Source organism: Lissotriton helveticus, chromosome 3_1 (assembly GCF_964261635.1).
Source record: "Lissotriton helveticus chromosome 3_1, aLisHel1.1, whole genome shotgun sequence".
NCBI lineage: Eukaryota > Metazoa > Chordata > Amphibia > Caudata > Salamandridae > Lissotriton > Lissotriton helveticus.
Genome location: NC_136061.1, coordinates 1,543,750,029 through 1,543,776,451, shown reverse-complemented (window position 1 = coordinate 1,543,776,451; position 26,423 = coordinate 1,543,750,029). Strand labels below are relative to the sequence as shown.

Sequence of the window (26,423 nt, the reverse complement as noted above, 5' to 3'; positions counted from 1 at the left end):
ACCTCGGTGCCATCCGGATCTTGGCGCGTTGTGCTGCCTTCGGCCTATTCGCACATCGGTCCGCTACTGACGCCGCCTCACGTGCCAACGGATTTTCTACGCTTTTTATAGCCCTATGCCGCATAACAGGTCATGTGACTTGTTTATAAAACTTTTCATTGGTTCATTTTACTTTTGGTTTCCTAATGATGGAAGGCTTGATCATATGACCTAAAAATAACACTTTTCATTGGATTAGAACATTTTTTTTTCCCAAACGATGAAAGCCCCACCTTGTTTCTGGATGTTTCAGACTGAAGCTGGCGTCAGCATGAAAGCACCACCATCTCGTGGCTCCGTCGTGGTCATTCCGCGAGCAATCATGGCAGCCGCTCCCCACCGGAAGCCTGCAGGAGTCGGGGGCCCCCAAGACTTTTGTAGAATCTTCAAGGCTGAGGGGACGCTTTCGAGAATGGGGTCCAAGACCTAGCAGACAAGCGTCCGAGTTCCAAGGTGTCCCAGGGCCATTTCAGTGGACCAGGCCCAAAAAGGAAAGAGCTTGTCGCCATTTTGAGAGTCCTGTGGCAGCCGCCTATCGCTGCACCGCAAGAGTGGGCACAACTCAGCTGAATGGCGGATTTTGGCACAGTGTACCAAAAGCGGGCGGAATGGCAACTAAAACGGTAAAGGGGCGCCCCACTACAGCAGACAAGCCTCCACCTGGGGAGGCCCGTTCACGCCGCCTCACCCCTCACCCCCCCCCCCCGGGGCGCCCCACGCCGTTATTCGGAGCAGCATTGTAGGATACCAAAACCAGTGCGGCAACTTACTGGACATCACCTGGGTGCCATCCACATCTCAGCGCGTTCTGCTGCCTTGGGACTATTCGCACAACAGACCGCTACTGACGAGGCCTCCCCCCGCACCCCCCGGGACGCCCCACGCCGTTTTTTGGACAAAGGGGCGCCCCACTACAGCAGACGAGCCTCCACCTGGGGAGGCCCGTTCACGCCGCCTCACCCCCCCCCCCCCGGGGCGCCCCACGCCGTTATTCGGAGCAGCATTGTAGGATACCAAAACCAGTGCGGCAACTTACTGGACATCACCTGGGTGCCATCCACATCTCAGCGCGTTCTGCTGCCTTGGGACTATTCGCACAACAGACCGCTACTGACGAGGCCTCCCCCCGCACCCCCCGGGACGCCCCACGCCGTTTTTCGGAGCTGCATTGTAGGATACCAAAAACCAGTGCGGCACCCAGGTAACATCACCTGGGTGCCGTTCAGAACTCAGCACGTTGTGCTGCCTTGGGACTATTCGCACAAAACACAGCTACTGACCATTGTTGCTTCTTTTTTCAAAAAAATGTTTAAATGTATTTACTGTTTTTGTTGCGTTGTATATATTTATAAGTTGTTAAAGTTTTATAATCCTACTACTTTGTTGGAGTGCTATATATTTTTAATGTGACACATAATTGTAAAAACTTTGATGTACAAAGAGGCATCCCTGGAATCTTCCGCTTCAGGCTCGGTCCCCTCCCCAATCACAATACAGGATGGTTTTCAGATAGTAGGAACGCGTGTGGTGTGACGGATCTCATCGGGTGGGGGCCTTGATCTACTGTAACTCCTTTGAAGAGGGGTGATTCTTTACAGCTGGGGCCATAAACTACATCTGCAGGGCTAGGTGATAGCCTGGGACCGGCCTGGACAATCGGACACAGAGGAAGAGGAGTGTCAGAGGGTGCGGTAGTGAATAGGGCGAAAGGGAGGTGGCGGGCGGGCACAGGGTGTGATTCTCAAGGAAGAGCAGCGCAGATGGGGGAGGTTTATTGCCCATGCATAAGACAGAGAGCGGGGGTGACCAGTGCCTGGGGGAGATGCTTGCGAGGGTGGGGAGCCATGCTAAGGATCGACAACGTGCAGAGAGTGGGTCTGGTCAAGGCATCTAAAATGGCTGCCGTGCACGACAAAAGTGTGGCATTTGAAAAAAGGCAAGATGGCGCAGACAATGTTTATCAACACTTCCTGATTTCCTTCGAATCGAACGTTAACAGACGTTATCTCTCCCACACTACCGGTCCCCCTGGGCTTAAACGCCGAGATGGTAGGGACTGCATCCCGTGGAGATAGGCCGAGACGTCACTCAGCAGAAAAAAAAAAAAAGTCTATAAACATACAATAAGTTAAAAGTCAATCATTCTTGTTTCCTTGCAGTACGCTCCCCAGGCCGCTTTCCGTTACGCGTACCGGGCGCACCCCACGAAAAAAAACGATTTTTTTTTTTTTTTTTTTGCCCCGCGGGGCCCTTTTAAAGCCTCCACATCAAACCTAGGGGGTCAGGGAGGATCTACTATACCCCCTTATGGTCATTTCCCCCTTTGTTTTGGCCTCCTCTTGTCTCTCGATCCTACCGAGAGACAAGATGGCGGCCGCTCCGGACTGTTTAGAATGTTGACAGACACCGGAGAGCCAATCAGCTTCACTTCGCGAAGTTCCGTTACGCGTCAAGTACGCGAACCGGAGCGCTACCCGGAGCGCTGTCACAGATATATATCTTTTTTTGAACGTTAATTTCTCAAAATCCACTGGAGCACATATATTGAGACCTAGCAAAGGCACATCGGGCTAACAGTCCCTACAATTTTGCCAAGTTTCGTGCAAATCCATTCAGCCGATCGGGCTAAAAGTGAGGCCAACCGCCCTATGGAAATTAACATGGGAAAAACGCGTTTTGGGACCCCCCTTTTTTCTCGGCCCCCCCTTGACGAACCCCCCCCAAATTTTCAGTGGCTGCTCAGAAACAAAATGTTCCATTTTCCTGAAAATTTCAGCCAATTCCGTCCACAAACGCCAAAGTTATTAGACATAGGATTTTTTCTCTATGGGATTTTTGAAAATTCTAACTATATATACCTACTGGCGACCGCCAGTAGGTAATATATATATATGACATGCTAAAGCAATAAACTGATTCATTGTATCTTCAACTGGAGTCTGTGCCCTTGTTTGGCCCGCTGCAGTCGTCCGCTGGGACCCTGGTTTCTCATATATATATTGTTACGTGAACTCGAACCAACCCTGTGTGCCTCGTGAAAAGGATAAGGGTAACGGGCTGCCACCGGAAACCGGTTCCGGTTTGGATCCTAGAAGCCTCGAAAACAGGACTGCTTAAGGAGCAACGTTGAAGGGAAAAGGCTTCAAATCATTAGTTATGAAAAGACCTAATTGATGGCAGCAAAAATATCGGCAACACCCAATGGAGGGCCAGCACTGTGACCGGTTGAATGACAACAAGTACCAGCATGCACCAACACCTCACCCCACTGTGGTGTCCACCAGGCGGCAAAAACACATCAAATAGTGCAATAGACTGTGTGCACATCACCCGGGTTTGCTGCTCGCCGAGGCTTACCTTCGATTAAGGTCAAAGGATGACCGAAACGCGTCAAAGCTGCCTGTACTGCCAACTAATAAATCAATGTCTGCAACGTAGCATGTGCGGCTTCATCTTTCCGAGAGGGGAGCAGTTGTCTTATATATATATATATATATGATCATATGTATACACATAGCATTATCTATGGCACCTCTACCCTGTGCCCTTCTTTGCCCCACTGTACTCTATGCCATACATCTGTGTGTACATACACACACACACACACACACACAGATGTACACACATTTACAAGGCTGGTTGGGGGGGGGGAAGACGGGTAAGGCCAGATATAAAATTGAGAATAAAGGATTTAGTCCTACTTTTATGTCTGACCTGTCCCGTTGTTTGGTCCCTGATGTGCTTGGGTCCTGCTGGCCCAAATCTTTTTGGAAGGTTCTAGAACGTGCCAAGAGGCGCCACGCCGGTTCCCCCTTGATGTCCCACCACCCTCAGTGAGCATTCGTGGGGTCAGACACCCCGTCCGGAGTGGACTCGGTGCGGGTCCAGGGCCCTAGGCCGCACTCCCGCCCGCCCCGGCCCGGGCTCCACAATGCCTCGGGTGAACCCGTGAGTCACCTCCCAGCGGGGGGCGGGGCGGCGGCCCAGGTGTCTGACGAGGGCGTGAGGTGCAGGCCGGGTGCCAGGTGAAGATGGGGATTCCGGTTTGGCAGCCTCCCGTCTCCTCTTTTATAAAACGAAGCAGTAGCGCCGTGCCCGGGTGAGAAGGCGCTAGAGACAGAGCAGCACGGAGCACGGAGGCAGAGCAGCCATAAAACAAGGAGGACCCGCGCTCTGGAGAGAGTGGTCGCTCCCCCTGATCTCTCGGACGTCCAGAGGCGCAGCTTCGGCGGGGGCGCTGGCCAGGACTTGCTGTTACTTTGGTCTGGTGAGTACTGGTCTCCCAGTGTTTGGGAACCCTGTGGGGTGATGTGGCACCTGAGAGAGTGGGCTGCCTCCTCATGGCATTGAAGAGCCTCCTGGGGTCACGTCCCCATGTCCCAATCCCATAGAATTCACTTTATCTCCAAATCCATCACGCCCGTGTGTCATTCCTTCTAATATAAATCCACTACTTTCTTAGTTTACGCCACCACCTAGAGAGCCCTAAAATACCAACACAGAAACTTCCAGACTCAGCTCGAACCACTGGAATGACCATGGCAACCGGAAACCCCGCAGCACCACACGAATTAATGACTGCAGCCATATGAATACCAGGAGAGACACTGTGGCAGTGACAACATTGTGAACATTGTGTGTTTTCCTTGGCGAGTACCAGGCTGAGAGAACTCGGTGATAGTTCATGTCATGTTGTGTTGCCTTATGCAGTGAGCATGAACTTGACCCGAAGGTACTGGAGCGCTTTACATGAGCACTAGACATTACACAAGGACACTTTCATTTTTTTTATTTTGATAGGCACGTAGAGATTAAGTGATTTGCCCAGAATCGAACCTGTTCCTCAGTTCCAAAGTCGGTAGCTCTGGTCCCTACGCCACATCCTATCCAATCATCCCTTATGTTTGCTGCAATCACAGAGCACAGGCTGCCAGTGGCGTGCCCTCATAGCACATGCGGCGGTTGGGTGGCTTTTCTATGTGTTCCTGAGGTTACTTCGCAGCCTGGAGCTGAATTGACTTATGTGTCCGGTGTATTGTGTGCCAATGTGTTTCTCGATTAGAAGGCTGTGCCTGTGCTTATTTGTTTGCGCTATAGGTGTTCGATTATTGGGTCTCAGGGTTGAGGCTCCAGGTCCATACCCGCTTCTTATACATCCTGTAGTTTGGTGGACGCGCTCACTGCCTGACAGGTGGAGACGTGTGAATGCCATGTTGGGTATAATGATAGCCAACTGTCCGGCTTAGGAGGAAATCTGAGGCGGGAGGGGTGGACTTTGACCCCTGGATGAACTCACTTTACTACAGAAGGAGCAAACAGTGGACTGGAAAAATGGCCGCCCTTAGCAAGGGTTCGCTCAACTTGGCAAGCGATAGAAACCGATGATGAGGAGGCCATGTTATATTGGGCATTAGGGGTAACCCAGTTTATTGCCTGTGCATTTTTTTTAGTATGAATCGAACTGCTACAGATTGAATGCCATTTGCTACTTGGTTCTGGTTACTCTGTTATTTTGTCGTGCCCAGTATAATTTTACACATATGCCATAGGTGGGAAGGGTAGAATCTATTTATGACTGACTAACTAGGGGAGAACAATAAGTGGAATAATGTACATTCCCACCACATCAAAGCTGGAAGTGTGAAAAGCAAGGGGATTAGGGGGTGTAGGAACCCACCAAAGCGGCCGCAGGGCCGTGGGTGCCATATTGAGCTCACTGGTTAAATGATTTAGCTTGGAGTGTCCATGCATTTCTTTTAATTTGTGGAGTGGCAGGGTATGAACAGGTTTTATTTTTTTCACAGACGTACTTGACCCGAATTGGGTATCAGAGGCTTTACATAACACCAGTTGCATTACATGAGGACACACATTAATTTTTGCTAGGCACCGGGACAGTGATTTGCCCAGAATCACAGGATGTTCAGCGTCGTTGCCGAGACTCGAACTAGCTTTCCCAAATTCGAAGTCCACCGCCCTAACCGTTAGGCCAACTGCTCTCCTCAACAGTTGCAATAGGGAGAATTTGACACATTTTGCAGAATAGCCAGGCAGGCTTGTTTGGATCAGGTTTAACTCCTGTTTCCTGGTGAGGGGCTCTCAGTCCTGTCTCTTCCTCATCCTGGATGTATTGGGTTCGAGAGTCCATGCCCTCTGTTGGGGTGGAGCTGGGGGTGGCGGAGGAGTACAGGAGGGCACTCCGACATAGTGTGAGGCAGCTCGTGGGGGCTTGGCCTGCCAATACCAATGTCAGCCAATACACACGCGAGATGTCCGCTGGCCTGGGACTGAGTCAGTTACATAGCGGCATATCCTCCCAAAAGGTAGTTCGGGCTGGGGCAGAGATAGTCATTTGTAGGCCTGCCCTTCTGTAGTGCCAGTGGAGCTAGTGCCGAGGTGGGCCTCATGCCAGGCTTTCCTCTGAAAACCCGTGCCGGATTAAACTAACTAATTTTAATAAACCAATTTTATCATACAACACTAAACATGACCAATTTGTAATGTTATTGAGAAATAATAATTGGAAACAATTTAAGAAATCTTGATTGCAATTTTATTTCAATATCAAATCAATATTATTTTGATCCGTTGTCGCGGGCCCATAACAGGAGCGGGCCCATAGGCAGGTGCCTACTTTGCCTGTTTGGTATTCCAGAACTGCTAAAAAGCCAGTGGAAGTAAGGCTGACTGGATGAATGCTAAGCTTGCCGCTGAACGGCCAGCAGGCTGGGGCAGAGTAGGTCACATGCCAGGTTTACTCTGACAGTCGAGGACACGTTAATTTCATCACGGTGAGTGGCACGGCAGTGTTGAAAGATGGCATTCTGCAGCTGGTGGAGTGGGTGCCCAGGCGCGGGTTTCTCGTGCCACCTGTGCCAGGCGTGTCATTACTCATGTCATGTGTTTTAACACTGATCAGCTTCTGTTCCGCTTTCACTAATCTTTCCCCGAGGGCAGTTCACAGTTTCTTGGCCCAAAGGCCCTGGATGCGCCAGGAGACAGACCAGGAAGAGAGGCGCCGCCGCAACAATTCCGAATTAGTGAGAGTGAGTGAGGTAGGGGTGGGAGGAAGCTGGGGAAGGGTGAAGGGGCTGGAGAGCGGAAGGTAAAAAGAGAATGTGGAAAAAGAGAAATATGAGTATACACCAGAAAGTATCTAGGAGTCTAGAAAAGTGAACTCAAATCACAAACCACCATTGGCATGAAAGAATAAGAGAAAGGTGGAAACTACATTCATCAATCGCATCACGTGACCAGATAACAACACATTCACGTGAGGCACATATTGTGGGTGAAAATTTTCCCATCAGTTGTCTAACTGTACCGCCACTATCATCATTTGGGTTCTCCTTACCCAGGAGTTGGTGCCATCACAGTCACACAGAACGTAAAAAGAACTGTGAAATAAAAGAGACCCTACAGTACTGTGATTTGAGTTCACTTTTCTAGACTCCTAGATACTTTCTGGTGTATACTCATGTTTTTGATAGGGGCATGTATCTAGTATGAGTCGGTAAACCAGCCCTTTGACCCCCCCCTAAGTAGTTTGTTGTAAAGAAAAAGAGAAATAGACAGGGGGCGAATTTAACCTGTGATGTTTTAGTTCATAACCATTTACAAAACAGAACCCCCAAAGCGATGTTCTTTATTTGGAAAAATAGCAAGGCCTCTGATGTGCTGTGAGTTTACCCACTGCTTTAGGGATATTTTTTGCATTTTGCCCGCCTGGTACGTAAGAGATGTACATGGCCGAACTGGGTAGGCCTGATCCCCCCCACCTCACCCACTAATTCCCCACTGGTACTTTCCACGGAATGCAGAAAAAATGCACAGTAAAAAAGGAGCTGATAATTCCAAGTGTGTGCGGTTATTCCCCATTACCGGGAGAAAACTCAGATTAGCCAAAAAATGTGTGCTGGGGGTACTGGACTCAACATGCGATTCTGGCCCCTTGGTATCCTGCATCAAATTACCATCACATGCTCATTAGGGCCATAGGGCCTTATTTACAAGCTCCTTGCGCCGCCGGGTCGTCACGTTTAATATGAAAAAAAGAGGCGTCCCGGCGGCGCAAGGGGCTTGTAAATATGCCCCACAGTCCCCAGAGCTGTCATAGATCTCACGCAGTTCTGCTGTGCGCGCTCCACCCGTGCTCTATGGATGCTTTAAGGATGCACCATACATATGGTATTTTTTGGGATCAATTTCAAAACTCATTCCTATCGAGGCGGCGTCTGCTCTCCGCAGGGCCACAAGCGCTTACCTGAATCGGGCACCATCGAACGCTATGTCGCAGTGGCAGGGAGCCTGGCGCGGACCCTTGGCATGACTGCCCCCGACCAGGGGCACTGCCTGGTGCGGTCTGATCCCGGTCACCAGGTGTAGAGCCAGGCAGGCGTGGAGCCAAGGGGCCTTTTCTGCATGGACCACCCTAAAGGTTTATCTGCAGAGTAGCCATCGGGCCTTGGAAGCAGCTGCTGTGGTGATGCCGAGACATTCCCACTTAGCAGGCAGGTGGCCTCGTTTCACTCCCCGGGTACCTGCTCGGCGTCGATGCCCTCCTCAGATATCCGGGACGAGGAGGGGCAGTTCCGCTCCGGCATCTCCTAGTTACACCCAGCAGGCGACATGGGGAGGACTTTGTTTACCTTGTTGCCAGGTAACGACCTCTCTTCGCTCACCATCCTCCTTGCAGTCTCTGCAGGTAACGGGTTAACACCACCAGCTGCCACTAGGTGAGACCCCTGGGAAGTCATTCCTTCCCTGCGGTCATCCCAGGTCTATAGGCCTGTGTTTAGAAGCTCCAAAATTAAAAGCGCTGTACCTCGACCGCCAGTGTCTGGTGCAGTGTGTCAGCATCCATAAGTGCGAGGGAGCTTCAGTGTGTCTGCACCCATCAGAGCCAGGGAGCTTCAGTGTGTCTGCACCCACCTGAGCCAGGGAGCTTCAGTGTGTCTGCACTCATCAGAGCCAGGGAGCTTCAGGGTGCAGTGTGTCTGCACCCATCAGTACGTGGGCGCTTCATTGCGTCTGCACCCATCAGTACGAGGGAGCTTCATTGCGTCTGCACCCATCAGTACGAGGGAGCTTCAGTGTGTCTGCACCCATCAGTGCGAGGGAGCTTCAGTGTGTCTGCACCCATCAGAGCCAGGGAGCTTCAGTGTGTCTGCACCCATCAGAGCCAGGGAGCTTCAGTGTGTCTGCACCCATCAGAGCCAGGGAGCTTCAGTGTGTCTGCACCCATCAGAGCCAGGGAGCTTCAGTGTGTCTGCACCCATCAGAGCCAGGGAGCTTTAGTGTGTCTGCACACATCAGAGCCAGGGAGCTTCAGTGTGTCTGCACCCATCAGAGCCAGGGAGCTTCAGTGTGTCTGCCTAACAAACAAACCCCGGCACGAGAGTGTAATGCAGCGTGTTTTTATGCACTTCAAGGCAGGGAGTTTCCCTCACTAACAAACCAACCCTGCCACAAGAGTGTAATGCAGCGTGTTTGCAAACTTCAAGGCAGGGAACTTCTCTCACTAACAAACCAACCCTGGCACAAGAGTGTAATGCAGCGTGTTTGCACACTTCAAGGCAGGGAACTTCTCTCACTAACAAACCAACCCTGGCACAAGAGTGTCATGCAGCGTGTTTGCACACTTCAAGGGCAGGGAGATTCTCTCACTAACAAACCAACCCTGCCACAAGAGTGTAATGCAGCGTGTTTGCACACTTCAAGGCAGGGAACTTCTCTCACTAACAAACCAACCCTGGCACAAGAGTGTAATGCAGCGTGTTTACACACTTCAAGGGCAGGGAGATTCTCTCACTAACAAACTGACCGGGCACCGGAGAGTAATGCAGCATGTTTGCACACTTCAAGGGCAGGGAGATTCTCTCACTAACAAACCAACCCTGGCACAAGAGTGTAATGTAGCGTGTTTGCACACTTCAAGGGCAGGGAGATTCTCTCACTAACAAACCAACCCTGGCACAAGAGTGTAATGCAGCGTGTTTGCACACTTCAAGGGCAGGGAGATTCTCTCACTAACAAACCGACCCGGCACAAGAGTGTAATGCAGCGTGTTTGCACACTTCAAGGGCAGGGAGATTCTCTCACTAACAAACCGACCCGGCACCGGAGTGTAATGCAGCGTGTTTGCACACTTCAAGAGCAGGAGATTCTCTCACTAACAAACCAACCCTGGCACAAGAGTGTAATGCAGCGTGTTTGCACACTTCAAGAGCAGGAGATTCTCTCACTAACAAACCAACCCGGCACCGGAGTGTAATGCAGCGTGTTTGCACATTTCAAGAGCAGGAGATTCTCTCACTAACAAACCAGCCTCTCTCACTAGCAAACCAATCCCGGCACCAGAGTGTACTGCACAACTCTGGGGAATAATCTTCAAATTTAGATCCAATTCGGCTTTATCAATTGCTTTACAGATTAAAGGCAAGATGGAAAATGACACCTGAACCTTGATCTACTGGCCAGGCTAAATAATTTTCAGAATATGCTTCATCGTGGGCTTGTATGTCATCTTCACACAGAATAATAATCAGGACTGGCATTAGCATTGGTGGCCCAGAGGGAGAATCTTTTCGGACGCCCCCTTGGGCCTCCTTCCTTCTCCCACCCTCTGACTGTGCTTCTTAGCTCTCCATAGCCCCTCTCACATGTATTTCATTTGTTTTATAGCTCTACTAATACCAGTGTAGGGTGTCAAATCATTTTACATCACATGCACATTACACAGAGACAATGAACAATGAATCATACGTGTGTAAATCAGCCTGTAGGAAATACAAATATAAGAATGAGGGCTATAAGGTTTAGACGTCACATGTCTGCCATAATGACAGGACTTATTTTTTTGGGGGTGCTGGGCCTGAAGATTTAAAATGTAACCCAGTGGTTGGGGTTGGCTTTACTATTGAGAATGTATTCTACCCAAGCAGACCCTTTTTTGCAACAATAGGATAATGAAAGACTGGAAGAAAACATAACGCTCTAACTTTTACAATAAAGTTAGCATTCAGCTCTTTGTTGACAGTACACAGCTCACTGTGGTATACTAGGATTGTAATTTATGAACTGCAAGTAATAAAAGGATCTTGTGATATTGGTTGTATATATAATGTTGTGCGCGTGTCTTATCTCGTGTGTGTGAGCACGATTCAAAAAAATAAAAAAATAAAAAAAAAAAATTTAAGAAAAAGAGCAAGAAAAGAAATAACCGCTGACAGCAAACCTATGGATAAATGAAAATTACCGGACCACCTCTCCCAGCGTTCAACCAGAGGAAGCTGTACTTGGTAAACCAATTCTGCAGCGCAGGATGCCGCCGTTGGTGAGCATTTTATAAAGAGGCATTTTTCAAGCAGCCCGCGAGTAACCATCTCGGAGCGTTCCATGCGTCCTGCTGTGTGACGTCGAACTTCCGAAGCGGTTCACAGATGCAGCCTTGAGCCTCCGTAGTTTCCATCGTCATCACGTACTACAACACGACGTGGCAGCCATTTTGTTTGGGAATTGTATCCTAGCAACGCTCTGAATTCACCGAGTGCTAGATCCGACGCTGCTAGTTCCTCATACACTTAAACTGCTGGCGTACTCAAGAACTAACTTGAAAAGAGGATTTTAAGTAAGCATTCTAGGGTTGAACTGATATTCATAATTATATACAAACTAAAATTTTTAACCAACCAACCAAATATTGACATTGATCTTCGGTGAAATTTTCTTTTGCCCACTATATTAAGTGAACATTGGTGAACATTGGTGAACTTTTTGCACAAGCACCAGTTCTGCTGTACTGATAATTAACTTACCATTCTGACCGGAATGTCTTCAATCGTCCCACCACCATTCTTCTTGGCAGAATCTGGTGAGCCTCCCATAGCATGGGATTTATGGCTCGACATGTTTGAAGCATACGTTGAAGTTTTAGCAGAGGAAGAAGCTTCTCAAGAAAGAATGGTATCCCTACTTAAACACAGACTTGGCGCAGTAGGGTTAAGGGAGTTTAAAAATTTACCTAAAATTGACAATGCTGGAGATATGGGTGTTTATCAATGTGCTGTCAAACAGATGCAAGAAAGATTTGGAAGGAAAATTAATGTGGTGATGGAGAGGTTTAAATTTTATTCAAGGGCTCAGAAAGCGGATGAATCAATTGATCAGTATGTTTCAGTATTAAGGGGTTTGGCTGTTACGTGTGAATTCGAGACCATGACCTATGACCAAGTTTTACGTGACCAAATTCTTATGAAAACTAAGTCAAAAAAGATTCAGGAAAAGTTATGGTCATCGAGTAGCACTTCATTAAAAAATGCTATCGAAGTTGCTAGGGGTGTGGAGATTTTAGACCACTGTATTCGTGAAGTCAGAAATGAGAAAACTGATATTGCATCTGGTTCAGTTAATGAGATAAATAAGGGTGATAAATTTAAACCTAAAAACGAAAATAAGTCATTCACGAATTATACCAATAAGAAAAGCAATGAGAAAAGTTGTGAAAAGAACAATGAGCAAAAGAAGTTTTTGTGTTATAGATGTGGGTCATCCAACCATTTGGCAAACTACAAGTGGTGTCCTGCACTTGACAAAATTTGCACGAATTGTAAAAAGAAAGGCCATTTTACTAGAGTATGCCACAATTTTAAAGCCAAAATTAATTGTATCCAAGAGGAAGATCAAGATGACATAAATTACATCCAAGATGATAATGCCTTTTATGTTGTAGGTGAAGTTTGCAGTGTACACGATGAATTGGTTAAGGTGAAGAGTAGAGTCAAAGAGCTACCATCGTTAACATTGATGGTTTAGACGTCAAGATAATGGTAGACTCTTGTGCGTGGTACACCATCATGGGCATGGATCAATTTAAGTCTCTCTGGCCGAACAGATCGTTATTAATTCAAGATGTACACCCTGGAGGTTATACTGGACATAAAATACCTTTAGAAGGATACATATTAGCCAAAATTAGTTTTGGACACAACTCGTGTAATGGTAAAATATACATATCTAGCAAAGGTGCAACCATTTTGGGATGGCCGCACATGTTTGATTTGGGCATGAAAATTGATCCTCGCTTAGAGTGCCCTGTTTATTCCATTCAGGATGATTGTCGTGAAATGGATGACTATTCAATTTTAAAGGAAAAATTTCCAGACGTTTTTACCAATAGTATTGGCAAAATGATTGGATTTAAACATAAAATTGTTTTAAGGAAGGGCACATGTCCAGTGAAACAAAAACTGAGAAATGTACCTATCAGTTATAGAGAAAAACTGGGTGAAATACTTAAAAAATTGTGTGAGGATGAAATTATTGAACCAGTTGAAAGCTCTGATTGGGTTTCGCCAGTCGTGATTTCACTAAAATCCAATGGCGATTTACGTCTATGTGTTGACCTAAGATGTTTAAACGAAGCTATTTGGGTTGACACGTTTCCCCTTCCAAATTTGCAAGAACTTACATCTTCTGTTGGTGGGTCTTCTTGGTTTTCCAAGATAGATTTAACAAGTGCTTATCACCAAATAGTTCTTGATGAGGATTCTACACATTGTACTGCTTTTATAACCACTGAAGGGATGTTTAGATATAGACGAATGCCATTTGGTCTTGCAAGCGCGTCCGCAGTATTTCAAAGAGAGATGTGCAGAATCTTGCAAGGCATTAAAAACGCCAAAGTATTTCAAGATGACATTTTAATATATGGGGGCGACAAGGAATGTCACGATGAAACTTTGTATGCTGTTCTAGATGCTCTGAGGAATAGAGGATTGACCATCAAAAATGAGAAATGTGTGTTTGGGAAATCTGAAGTAGAATATCTAGGACACATTATATCCAAGGATGGTATTCGACCCAAAATTAGTCATGTTAATACTATCTTAGCTGTTCCTGAACCTACAAATAAGGAGCAATTGATGTCATTTTTGGGGTTAACAGAATTTTATTCTCGTTTTATTGAAAATTACGCTGTGAAAGTTGAACCATTGAGACTCTTGCTAAAGAGGAATGCAACATTTATATGGAGTGAGCATCAAAAAGTGTGTTTTGAAAAATTGAAGAAAGAAATAGTTACTACACCATGTTTGAAACCATTTTTACCAAATGCTAAATGTGTACTATCTGTGGATGCGTCTGGTCACGGCATTGGTGCAGTTTTTTCTCAATGTGTTAAGTCAGAAAAATGGGTAGTAGCATATGCTTCTCGCACGTTGACGAAATCGGAACGGAATTATTCCGTAATAGAGAAGGAATTGTTGGCAGCTTCATGGGCTGCTGAGAGATTTAGAATGTATGTTTGGGGGAAGAAATTTAAAATTTTCACCGATCACAAACCATTGGTTAATATTTTGAGACCTGAAGGAGGGAAGAATTTAACTCCTAGATTGGCTCGTTTGGCTTCAAAACTACAGATGTTTAGTTTTGACATTGAATACATTCCTGGTAAAGACAATGTGGTTGCTGATGGTCTTTCAAGATTACCAAATATAGATTTAGTGGGAAGTGAAACAAATATGGATGGTGAAATAGCCTTTACCATCAAGGATGTATTCTTGATAAATGAAATGAGTACTGATAATATTGTTTCTGAGGCATCTTGGCTGTGCGAGATGGACAAGGATGTGGTTTTGAAGGAAATCAAAAAGTTTATAATTGATGGGTGGCCAAGAGAATCCAGCTTACGTGGTGAGAGTGTTGCGTTTTCAAAGATTAGAGAGGAGTTATGTATTGTTAATATTGTCCTAAGAGGTGACAGAATTGTACCTCCTGTAGGGTTAAGAGGAGGAATTGTTAAGAGAAGTCACATGGGGCATGGTGGTATGTCCAGTACCAAAAGAAGAGTTAAAGAATGGTTTTGGTGGCCAGGGGTTGACCCTATGGTAGATAGATTGGTGAGGGATTGCAAGATTTGTGGAACTAGTGATAAAGTAGCAAAACCATTGAAAGTACCTTTAACTATGGTGGAATTACCTGAATATCCATGGCAAAAGGTGGCGATTGATTTCATGGGTCCATTTTCAGCTATATCTGCAAAGGATTGTTACGCTATTGTGTTAGTTGATTATTATTCGAAATGGCCCGAGGTGAGAATGGTAAGTGGAATGACTACGGAAGTGGTCATTGAATTTTTAGAAGATGTATTTTCGAGAGAAGGTGTTCCAGAAATGTTAGTTTCAGATAACGGTCCCCAGTTTGTATCACAGAAGATGGAGGAATTTTTGGTAATAATGGGTATTAAGCACATAAAATCATCTTTATATCATCCCGAAAGTAATGGTCAAGTTGAGCGCTTCAACAGAGTAGTTAAGGAAGTGATTGAATTAGCATTAAGCGCGGGCATACCCTGGAGAAAAGCACTACTAGAAAGATTAACTGCATATCGTGTAACTCCGCATTCTGCTACAGGAAAGACACCTTTTGAGATTTTGAGAGGTAGGAAACCACATACTGGATTAGTTCCTTGGTGGTTAAGAAAAAGAAATGAGAAGATGCAGTGCAGTAGCAAAGACATTGATAAAGAGGTTAGGTCTGAAGTTAAGGATTATCAAGATCGTAGCCGAAGATATCATGGAGGTAAATGTAATTGGCCTTTGGTGAGGATTGGTCAAATGGTTCGGGTGAAGAATCCTAGAATTGTGTTGAAGGGTGAAAGCGTATGGTCTAAACCATTGAGGGTGGTGAAGGTTTTCGATGGTGCAGTAGAATTAGAAGATGGTAAGAGATGGAATTTTCGCCAATTAAGTTTTTGTAATGAGAAGGGTGGTGTGGTAGATTCATTGTATAGTTCCAATTCTAGTAGAGTTGATGAGGGGTCGTGTAATGGATATATGCTAGGTGACGAATTTGGACTAAAGAAGGATGGAACATCAACTAGAAACGTAATTAGTTGTGATGCTAGATGTGACACTAGATATGATACTAGAAGTGAAATTAGAGACATTGTTAACGATGTTCCTTCTTGTACCGATGTTAGTGTTGAGGGTAGAAATTTACGTCGTAGCAATAGAACAAGAAAGTTACCTACCAGATTCTCTGATTTCGAATTAGAGTAATTTGTCTAGTGTTTTAAATTGTTGAGGAGGAGGGTGTGTGGTATTGGTTGTATATATAATGTTGTGCGCGTGTTTTATCTCGTGTGTGTGTTAGCGCGTGTATGTGTGTGCATGCGTAGAATGTATGGAATGTAAGGGTAGAGAATGTAGAGGGGAGAGAAGCAGGCTGGAGGAGAAGGGAGGAGGTTGCTGTGTGTATCGGTGCCGCTATTATCTTGAACTTATCTAATAAAGAAGAAGTGCGGAACCAGACCCGTCTACGAGTCTTCACTTGCAACAGATCTCTGTGAGAAAAACACTAACCCACTGAGCTATCCACTTAAAATACAATTATGTGATCTGTACGGTGTACGAATTCTTTGCAAAAGGCATGTTAACCCTCTCTGCTACTTTATGAGTCAAATTGCCACTGAAGAAACTCCTGTTATATTGACATTTTTATTGTTGCCTGAAAACTGATGGGCATAGAAGGAACTCTGCAGAGGGTGCTTTTCAGCCCAGAAGATTAGTGTGACCAGGCATCCCGCATTTGTCGGGAGGCTCTCTGTTTTTCTCAAGGTGTCCCAGCAGATTTCAGGACATTTAGCTCATGACCGGCTTTTAGAGAGGGTCGACTGAAAATGGCGGGTTGTGCCTTTTTATGTTTTACAAAGCAGGGATAGTTAACAACTGTTATAAGAAATCAATTTAATCAACAGGCATGCTACTGGCTTTAAAAATTGCATTTTATATATGTTATTATTGCCTCTTTTGTAATTCTCTGCTGAGGAGGGCTGACATTCTGTGCGATCGGTTGTAGAAAAATGGTAGTCCTTCTTCTATTTTTGTACAGTGTCGCGGTTTTCGGCTTTAAAATTCTGGTCACCCTACATAAGACATTCCTAAACACAGCACCCCTGAGCATGGCGCCCAGTGTGACAGCAACGGTCGCACCGCCCTAAATCTGTTCCTGATAATAACATCAATTAATTACTTTTTAGGGTACCATGTACTAGGGTCGGGAATTACATTTCTGGTGTGCAGAGAGAGTGTCGTAAAAGCATTTGAAGAGTGTCATGCCTTGTATGTTCTTTTATTTTCGAACTTGTACTTAAATGTTTGGAACTCTAAAGAAATCTTAGAGTAATTTGCCAAACAACTTTATTCAGCAACTCACTGACCTGTATTATTGTGAATCGTATGCACTTTAGGTTGGTGTTAAGCCATATGTCCTATTTGTAAAGCCTGGTGACACCTTAGTAAGGTCATGATGATGCCATATAAAAACAAGCACACACAAATAAATAAATAGCCACCCCCGCGTCAGAGCCTAATGCAAGGTGTCCTCACACCCTCGGGGCAGGGTTCATCTCGGAGAATAAACCATCCGAAACACAGCAGCCTCGTGCAGGGTGTCCCCTGGTGGATTGGTTATTAACCTCACAGGGTGAATGACTGGTCATCAGGCTGTATTAAAGGCTTTAGGGCCAGTCCCTAACTGGTTTGGGGCCACGTCACATCAGGATTTTACATTCTTTCTCAGTACCATCATTGTTGAGAAGTATGTGTATAAAGCTGTGTTGTGCATCACTCCATGTGTACTGCAGCTCCGCCCAGTCTCTCGTGCCAACAAACCCTGCCCAATCACAGGTACTTCTTGACAGCACATGCGCATTGAGTTTGGAAGCCTGCACGAGGGGCTGAAGCCAGGGCGGTGCAGGCCTCCAATCAGTGGCGTAACATTAGCCCCTGCAGCCCCCACTGTACGGGGCGACCTCCAGGGGGCCACCTCCAACATTTTGAACGGGCGGCGGGCACGTGCACTGAGAGTTCCTGACTGGATCCAGAGCGTGAGGGAATCCCTCCATGTACTTAGCAAGGAGGGGAGGGAGGGGTATCCGTTTCGTTACGCAAATCTCTCCTATGCAGGGCTTTAACCCCTTGCATGCTGATGACGGCCCCCAGCCGTCATGCACTACGGCGCTCGTGTGCTGATGACGGCTGGGGGCCGTCATAAACCCGCCCACTTGTGATTCTGCCGCACAGGCGCAGAATCACGGCCGCATGGAAAGGGTTAAGTGGCGGGGCTGTGGGGGCTGAGCCCCCCAGTTTTTTGGTGGGCCTCGAAAGGGGGTTCTAGGGGACTCTATTTTCGGGCCTCAAAGGTAGGGTGAGCAGACACTAGTGTGGGTAACATGTCTTGATAGTGAAATACTTGCAATTTCGTTTTTCACTATTGAAAGGCTATCTTGCCCATAGGATAACATGGGGCATGGGGAATGCTGTGTGACATCATCCAAATCAGTTTTACCTAAGTCTGTAAATATCAATAAACGATGTGCCCCGGATTCTGAGAAAGAACTTATAGCCCGCTTCAGTGTGCTAGATGCAGGCAACTGGCCTTCTGGTGATGAATGCATTCTTTATGGTGAAACAGAGATCCAGAAACTGTGTTCAGAGTGTCAGCTGCCAGCAAGAGATGCTATCCAAGCTTTTAGACTTTTCAAAGATTTAGGTGGAAAGAAAACACCATAAGCATTAAAAAAGTTAGTAATTTGCATGGAAACCCTGCCAGCAAGTAATGTGGATTGCGAGAGAGGTTTCAGCGCAATGAAATTAATTGCTAGTCCAACAAGGGCCTCTCTTCTTGTAGAGACCATTTCTTCATGCTTATGGGTAAAACTCAATGGTCCTCCATTTGAAATATTTGACGCTTAGCTGTATGTAAAGAGTTGGCTGGCAAAAGGTAGAAGGTCTGCTGAAGAAAATTGATGTGAGAAACCCCAGCAAAATCGACACAGTGAAAATCTTCAAGGGTTTTGTAATGTAAATAATTTTTACATGTTTTTTTAAAGTGTATGGTATTTTATGGCTTATACTTAATAAATATACTTTTTTGCCTATTTTATTATCCTTTACTGGATGAGACTTCATGATTTTCCTAAGCACACAATGCTAGTTATCTTGATTTAGACCAGGCCCCTACTCGGATAGGCCACACCCCTTTAAGAAATGTGCCACGCCCCTTTTAGAGAACCCCCAGTATTTTTTCCCACTTAAAGCCCTGCTCCTATGCACACATCAAAAGCAGTGTCTCTATTTATTTAATGCATTTTTATAAAGCGCAGACTTTACCCGAAGGTGTCAGAGTGCTGTACAATAGAACCAGTTACATTACATGAGAGAAATGTTACAAAACAGAACATTACAAAAATAGCAGAACACAATATCAAACACGGCAAGCAAGGAATGTACAAGAAAATATTACAAATTTACAATGACTGACAAACTTCCTAGAGAAGTCTGAGAATGAAAGTATTAGTTCTGAAAGTGTCTTTGGAACAGAAGAGATTTGAGGTCAGCTTTGAAGATCCGGATAGAGGTGGTGGCACGGAGCAATAGAGGAAACGAGTTCCAGAATCTCACTACATTACCTGAGAACGATTGAGCCATCGAAATTTTTTTTTTTTTTTTTTCCCCTTTTGAAGGAGGGGGATCAAGCAGAAACTATTCCGTATTCCAAGAAGGTCTCAAGCCTCCAGACAATTTCAGTTTATTCGCCAGATAGCGAGCGGAGGAAGTGTGCAAGGCTCTGTGGGTGATGCAGGCCGTTTTGTAAATAGATTTTGCCTCGATGGGAAGCCATCGAAGAGAAGACAGGATAGGAGTGATGTGGTCACTTTGTTTGGACCCTGAAATAAAGCCAGTTGCTGAATGGAGGATGGATTTGAGGGGGGAGAGGTGAGATTTGGATAGGCCAGTCAGAAGAAAATTGCAATAATCCAGTCTAGAGAGAACTAGCGATTGGACCAAGGTATATAGGTCTATCAAGAACCATTCCTGCTCCAGTGGCTGTACTTATCAATACACATCTCAGGGACATGTGTGTCATTGTCAGCCATCTCACTCAGCCCTGGGAACTCACACATACCTCCCCGTGTGCGACAGTCCTGCAGGCACATGGTGAACGCACTGCTTCACACGGAGGGGACCTGGTGAGGTGTCGTCTCTTCCATGAAGCATGTTCCCAGTTTTGTGCTTGCAACTTCTCATCTGACTTGACCCATTCTGGATTTTCCAGGCTCCACGGACCAATGGAAGGACAGACTCTTAAATACATATGTACTTTCTGGGGAGGGCTGGCGGGTCCGAGGTAGTGGGAGGAAGCCCGATGTCCAGGCTGGCAAAGGTCAGCAGTCAATAATGGAGCACAATGGGCATTGTCTCGCTTTCCTCCACACCTCGCAGTGCATCAAGGGAAACAGAAAGTGGGCCAAAATGAACTCTGTGGTCAAAGTAATACAGCAAACATTTGCAGGGTTAGAAGACGGCGCTTGAGGTGATACCAGCACTTTCCAACAGATGAACTGCATAAAGTTAATCCTGACAGTGTTTCTTGTAGATACACAGGCTTGTTTCCATTTGACACACATGACGCGCTGACCTTGAGAAATAAGACTCCTGGGGACCCCCACAGAGCACTAACTATTGGAATAATTCACGAGGTCCTAATCAGAATCTCACAAAAAATAAAGAGGATTTGAAAGGCAATGTACCATGTATATTGTGTTGCCCAACAGAATGAGACCGGGTCACATAATTCGTTGGTAAGAGAAACACTCCACAGGCTGTATTTATTTATGTAAGAAGTCAATGCAAAAGGAAACAGAAACATTTAGTACAAATTCCATCAAACATTTTACAAATAAGAACAGCATTTTGGGGTCACTTGCAGAGTACCTAGACAGAAATAATTTCTACCAATCCCATCCAACCCGTAGCACATCTTTAGGGAGCTTGTTGTCTGCTCGCTTCACAAAATGGGGAACAAAGGCCGTATAGAGGTGAATCCGGAATAACCATACAAGTGGCAGTGAATGGAGGACCACCAAGCACCCACCAAGCAGATGTGCTGGACAACCAGACCTTAACTTCAACCCTAGGTGAAGACCCAAAATGGTTGACCGAACATTCATCCGTCTCCCAAATGACGCTAAGAAAGGAGATGCAAAACACAACAGAGAATGGACAAATAACTCATTGTACTTCCGGGACAAGTCCACCCCATCAGGGTGAAAAAAACTTTATCCCCTCAGACCACTGTTATAAATAAATGATGTCCAGTAGCCGAGGTGTCATTCCATAAGATGATTTATACATCTTAGTTGCACGTAAGGGATAAGCTCCAATAATATGGTCTTAGCTTCGATCTCTGGATAGCTTCTATGATAAGCCCCACCAGTAAGCCCCACCAGGAGCAGCCTCCCTGGTGATCAGCCCATACTCCAACTGACATTCCAGCACCTCACAGGCGCCCAAACATTCCACACAGCACACTCATATACTGGCTGAACAGCAGGTATAACAACCACCATGGAGTATTAACCACAAGCTAAACATATCAAGCAGTTTTAACATTCTTCTGGGAGCTTAATGGACTCAAAACAGATCCTCCTCTCTAAATCCTCCTGTGTACTTCATGGAACAACAGTACCAGGAAATATCTGAGTCGACCAAGATAACCCGGCAATCAGGAAGTCAGTCAAATCTCTATGGCCATGCGGGACAAATCTTTACCACCAATGGGCAATATCACAAAAGCAGGTAGAGGAAGCCTCCATGCCTGATTCCTTTCCACATAGTAGCCCAACACTGGACTTTGTAGCCTGCCTCCTGGACTCATACATCAGGACCACCTGAAAAGAAAGCCTTTCACTGCACAAATGAATGACCAGTCACTAGCACTTTGGAAAAAGGAATGGTGCCTGATCCAACACATAGGCAGGAAAGAAAAGCACAGTAGACAAGACAACAAAAAGGGCACAGGAAAAAAACAAATTCGACCATCTTCAGGCGCATAGAATCACTATAAGAGTGTGACCACCATCAGCCTATTCTCTGAACCAGTCCTGGCTCAAGGCCATACATTGATGCTGTGGTAGCCGCCCCAGCCCCGAAAGAATGCGAGCTAGAACCTTGTTGAGCACTGTAGAGAACTGGTATGTAAGATGGAACACCACCGTAATCAACAATACCCCTGCCCTTACACTTGGGGGAACCCTACCATTCCTACGAGGCGGCCTCCTGGCAACAAGAGTGATCTAGAGTGCTATTCAGAATTATGCAGTCACCCATCCCAGCCTGATCCGTTTTTGAGAAAATTGAGATATAGGATAGAGCAGTGTTCTCCATCAGTAGTCTGCAAATAAAATCAGCCTTTGATCATGGAAGCCACTCCCCTACCCTAAATTCCCCATAAAATACCAGTTAGAATACCACTTTGAACACTGTTACTTGGAATTCTGATTTAGAAACTGATGACCGGCACACTACCAATCAGGGCCGGACTGGGAACCCAAAACAGCGCTGGCAATTCGGTTGGACCAGTTCCAGGAGGGGAGGTGGGGCGGGTGCAAGTGTGAATCATTGCTGCTTTTGTTACTGGGGGCTGATATTGCAGCACCTCTGCAAAACTGGCCCCACCCCTCCGGCCTCCCAGGGAAACACCCGATGCCCGGCATAGCCCTGCTATCAAACCACCCTATTTGTTCATGCCGATCGGACTCCTATTATCCCTCCTCGTTCTTTTCATCCTCTCCCAAACCCTAAAAACTTTGCTAATGTAGAAAGGTTTTGAATAATCCTGTACCCCAGCCTCTCTAGGAGAGTCCAACTATCTCCATGTGTAAGCTGCCGACTTACCCTCCCGCATCAGGGAATCGATAAGAACAGCCGTGACTCCCGGGACAACATTTCAAGCACTCCGACTCCCTTAATAAGAGACAAGTAACACTGAAATGCCACTCATAGGCTTTTTCTTGCCTTTGGAGCTTGGCTGGTTGCCATGAGGTCTGGTACAATAGTGACCCAAGACTCCAAAGATGCATGGGGAATGTGGCAGGAGTCTCTTCTGTCCCCAGGTGGAAACGTCTGAATTCCTAAAAATCTTGAAATAAGACAGAGCATTGGCCACATTATTCAAGACCCCAGGACACGTTCAACTTTAGAGGCACAGCAGCACCCCTCTCTTCGACAGCCGCAAAGCTAGCCAGTATTTCACAAGCTGCTGACTGATTGATTCAATTGTCAAACCAAAACACCTTCGATCAATCATGGAAGCGCCAGGTCTAGATGGGCAGGGCCACCAAAACGGGAAACAGTTCCACAAAGGATACATTTTTCACAAGTCCAGACTGAAACCATTCTTTGGGCCCCTCTGAGCACACCATTCATTCCCCAGAATCGCCCCCAAAAACCCAAACTCCCTTCTACATCTGTAAACAGGTCCAGTTTCTGACCTGACATGGGAGGGGCCGGTCAAACCAAACAGCCATTAAAGTTGATCCTGCCTGGCCTGTATTGACAAACTAGTACTCTGATGCCTTGCTTTTAATCCACACATAACCTGGGTAAGAGATCTTGAAAATTGGCGGCCTATGGGGTAATGCACAATGTGACATTCAGCTGACAAGCAAGAGTCAGTAGTGATGCAGTGTAACCTTTCATGCTCCAATACATGTTCCGATAACATTTCAGAATGCCAAATATTCACTTGTGGCATCCTGCACAATCTTTTTTTTGTGTCCATTCCTATGCCCAAAAATTCCAAGGTCATTACAGGGGCACAGGTCTTCTCTTTCACTAAGGGTATCCCTAGCCTTGCAAGTAAATCCCTGAATGCAGTAAGGGACTCATCATGACAATGTATATTTATTTAATTCTTACTTGGGGGGGTTGGAGGCGGGGTCTGGTCAACTCCGCTCTGCCGCGGAGTGTGTGGAGATTTGCCTACTCCGCTTTCTCCATGGAACGCGGAGTAGGCAAATCTCTGCATACTCTGCGGGCGTGAACGGAGTTCTCCGCCCACGGTTAGTTGTGACCCAGGGTCTACCCTCTAATTGTGTAGTATTGAATTATAAGAACTGCTAGGGTGGGCCTGTGGTGGACAACGTGTTGCACCACATAAAGGTGCTGGAGTGGGTAGAATAGGATCTTTCCCAAGTGTGCATATTGCTGATATCATTCCAACACAGTTGGGCCTAGTACTGCTAGTTATATTTTCAAGTTTGATTTATGCCCAGAAATACATGATGTTGATGCTGTGTGTGTTGAATACAAATGTTATTTACATACATCACGTGTGAAGTCTCTTTTGTGACGCTCAGTTTATTTGAGAGTGAGTGCTGTGCCAATGCTCTACACATTGAATATGTAGTAAGCCTGACTGCTCAGTGCCAAGCTACCCACGGGTGAGCTCAGGTTATACAGTGTGTGTAATCACCATCCCCTGACAGAAGTGGTAGGTTCTGCCTCACTGGGGTACTGCCTCAGCCAACCAGAAAGTACCAGTTCTAACAGTGGCACTGTTTGTATAATTTAGAGATGAGCAGAACAGCAATTGTTTATTAATTCAGTATACACTAAAAACAACTAACACCTGCAGCCCAACCCATTTTTATAGCTTTGAGGGCCTGGAATTGTCTGAATTGTCTCACTTGTAGCAGTGTACTGATTAGTAGTTATGTAGGTACTGTCATTGGCAACACCTGAAGTGACCATGGGTGGTGCAAGCTGCAGAGGCCTCCTGACAAGGGCCCTGAAACTTATTTTTTACACAATAACCACTGGAAAAAGGGCCTGGTTAGGAACCCTATGCGTGGCCACACTAGACTGGGACGCTGCTGCAGGAGGGCTCTGATCACCACCCTTGAGCAAGGATACCAATTGCCTGGATATTGCCCGGTGTCCTCCTCAGTGCCTTTTGAAGCCAAACCACTACTGGGTCCACAGCAGACCTTAGACAACCAAAAGCAAGACATTGGCTAAACTCGCCACAAGATTTGGATGCCCCCTTGAGAGCCACTCCTGTTGCCATATCCAGCCGCAGCCTGTGCAAGTAAGAGCGCTGGGGCCGGTTGGGGGAGGGGAGGGTGTGATTTCAACGGATGATTACAAGGGAAGATTAATTATTTATTTTATTTTCCCTCATCGTCATCCGTCAAACCACCCACCACTCCCCACCCACTCAGCCGGCCCCACCACTCCTACCTGCACGGTGCCGCGGCTGGTCATAGCCAGAAGCGTGCAACTTGCAGAAGTCCAATCTACAGATTATGCACCAGGTGCTAGCTGAGGGGTGAAATGAGTAATTGATGCGCTCTGTCTCACAAAGGCCTGTATTATAGAGGTAGCAAAAGGGGGGGCAAACAAGCTGACACCACTGGCTGCGGACTAACTGGATTGCTGGGAGCCCCCATCCAAATCTAGAATTTGGGATGATTATTGCCCAAGGCCGACCACCATTTTGTTGGACACACCTTCCTTGTCTTCTTCCGTAAATATGGGAAAGCGGCCTTGGGAGGAAACACAGATATCCTAGGGCTCTGATCCTCCAAAGCTGGGACCACCTCCTGTGGGATGGACGACTTCCTGTCCCCAGCTAAGGACAGGCGGAGGAGAAACAACAACTGTCCAATGGAGTCTAACCACCTTCCATCACTCTTGTATACCATCCCCTGGTTAGATTGCTTTGCAGCCCTCTTTGCAGCCTTTGGATGCATGCCCTTAGAGATGGGTCACAAACAAATGAGCACAATTCCACGATGCAGAAATACGAAGCACTGCACTACCTTCACTGCACCCTAGCTGGAGGGGTGAATAAATGCAGCTGTCACACGAGGCAGAGAACTGTGACAACCAAAAACAGATTGTAATGTTTGCTATCTAGAGCCTGATCACCAAAGACAATAAAATTCGCAGTGCAAAAATGCCTGTGCACCTGCAAATTCAATCAACAGCCCCATTTAAGCGCCAGAAAAAGGTCGGAAATGCCAGAAAAGGCACAAAACTCTGTAAAAAATAACACAAAATTACTTATTTTTTCACCTCTGTTTGCATAGACTGACTTAGAAGCATCGAGCAGTATGTGCAATGCGCCTGAAAAATACACAGCAGACTGCAATAAACAACCACCTTTCACCAGACTGTACAAGTGCAATCGAAGTTAATTTTTAACTCACCTTTAGTGCATCTTATCATGTGCATTTGTTTAATTGAAGCAGACAGGCACAAAATGGAAAAATGTGAAGCCCCGCCTTCTCGTCGATCCAGCTCCCTCTCCTCAGACTTATGTCACCATAAGCGGCTCTTGTCACGCAATGATCCCCACCCAAAAATCTGCTTATAAGGACCCGGCACAGGAAGCTGGTGCATGATGCTGCTGAACTCCTAAGTAGGGGCCCGACACTACACTCTGCAGAGTGATATAGCCAAATGAGGATGTGGCCTAACGTCCAGAGCTGCAGACGTTGGAGCTGGGGAACCCGTTTCGAGTCTGATGTCGGATCA

General features: G+C 46.3%; 1 protein-coding gene across 1 annotated transcript in view; it reads left to right on the top strand.

Moving 5' to 3' along the window:
* The first annotated feature begins 4,016 nt into the window (after nucleotides 1–4,016).
* TMPRSS4 (transmembrane serine protease 4) overlaps nucleotides 4,017–26,423 on the top strand; it is an 86,739-nt gene continuing 64,332 nt past the window's right edge. Inside the window, exon 1 of the mRNA XM_078682264.1 lies at nucleotides 4,017–4,306. The gene's annotated coding sequence lies outside the window, so the exon portion shown is untranslated. The remainder of the gene's footprint in view (nucleotides 4,307–26,423) is intronic.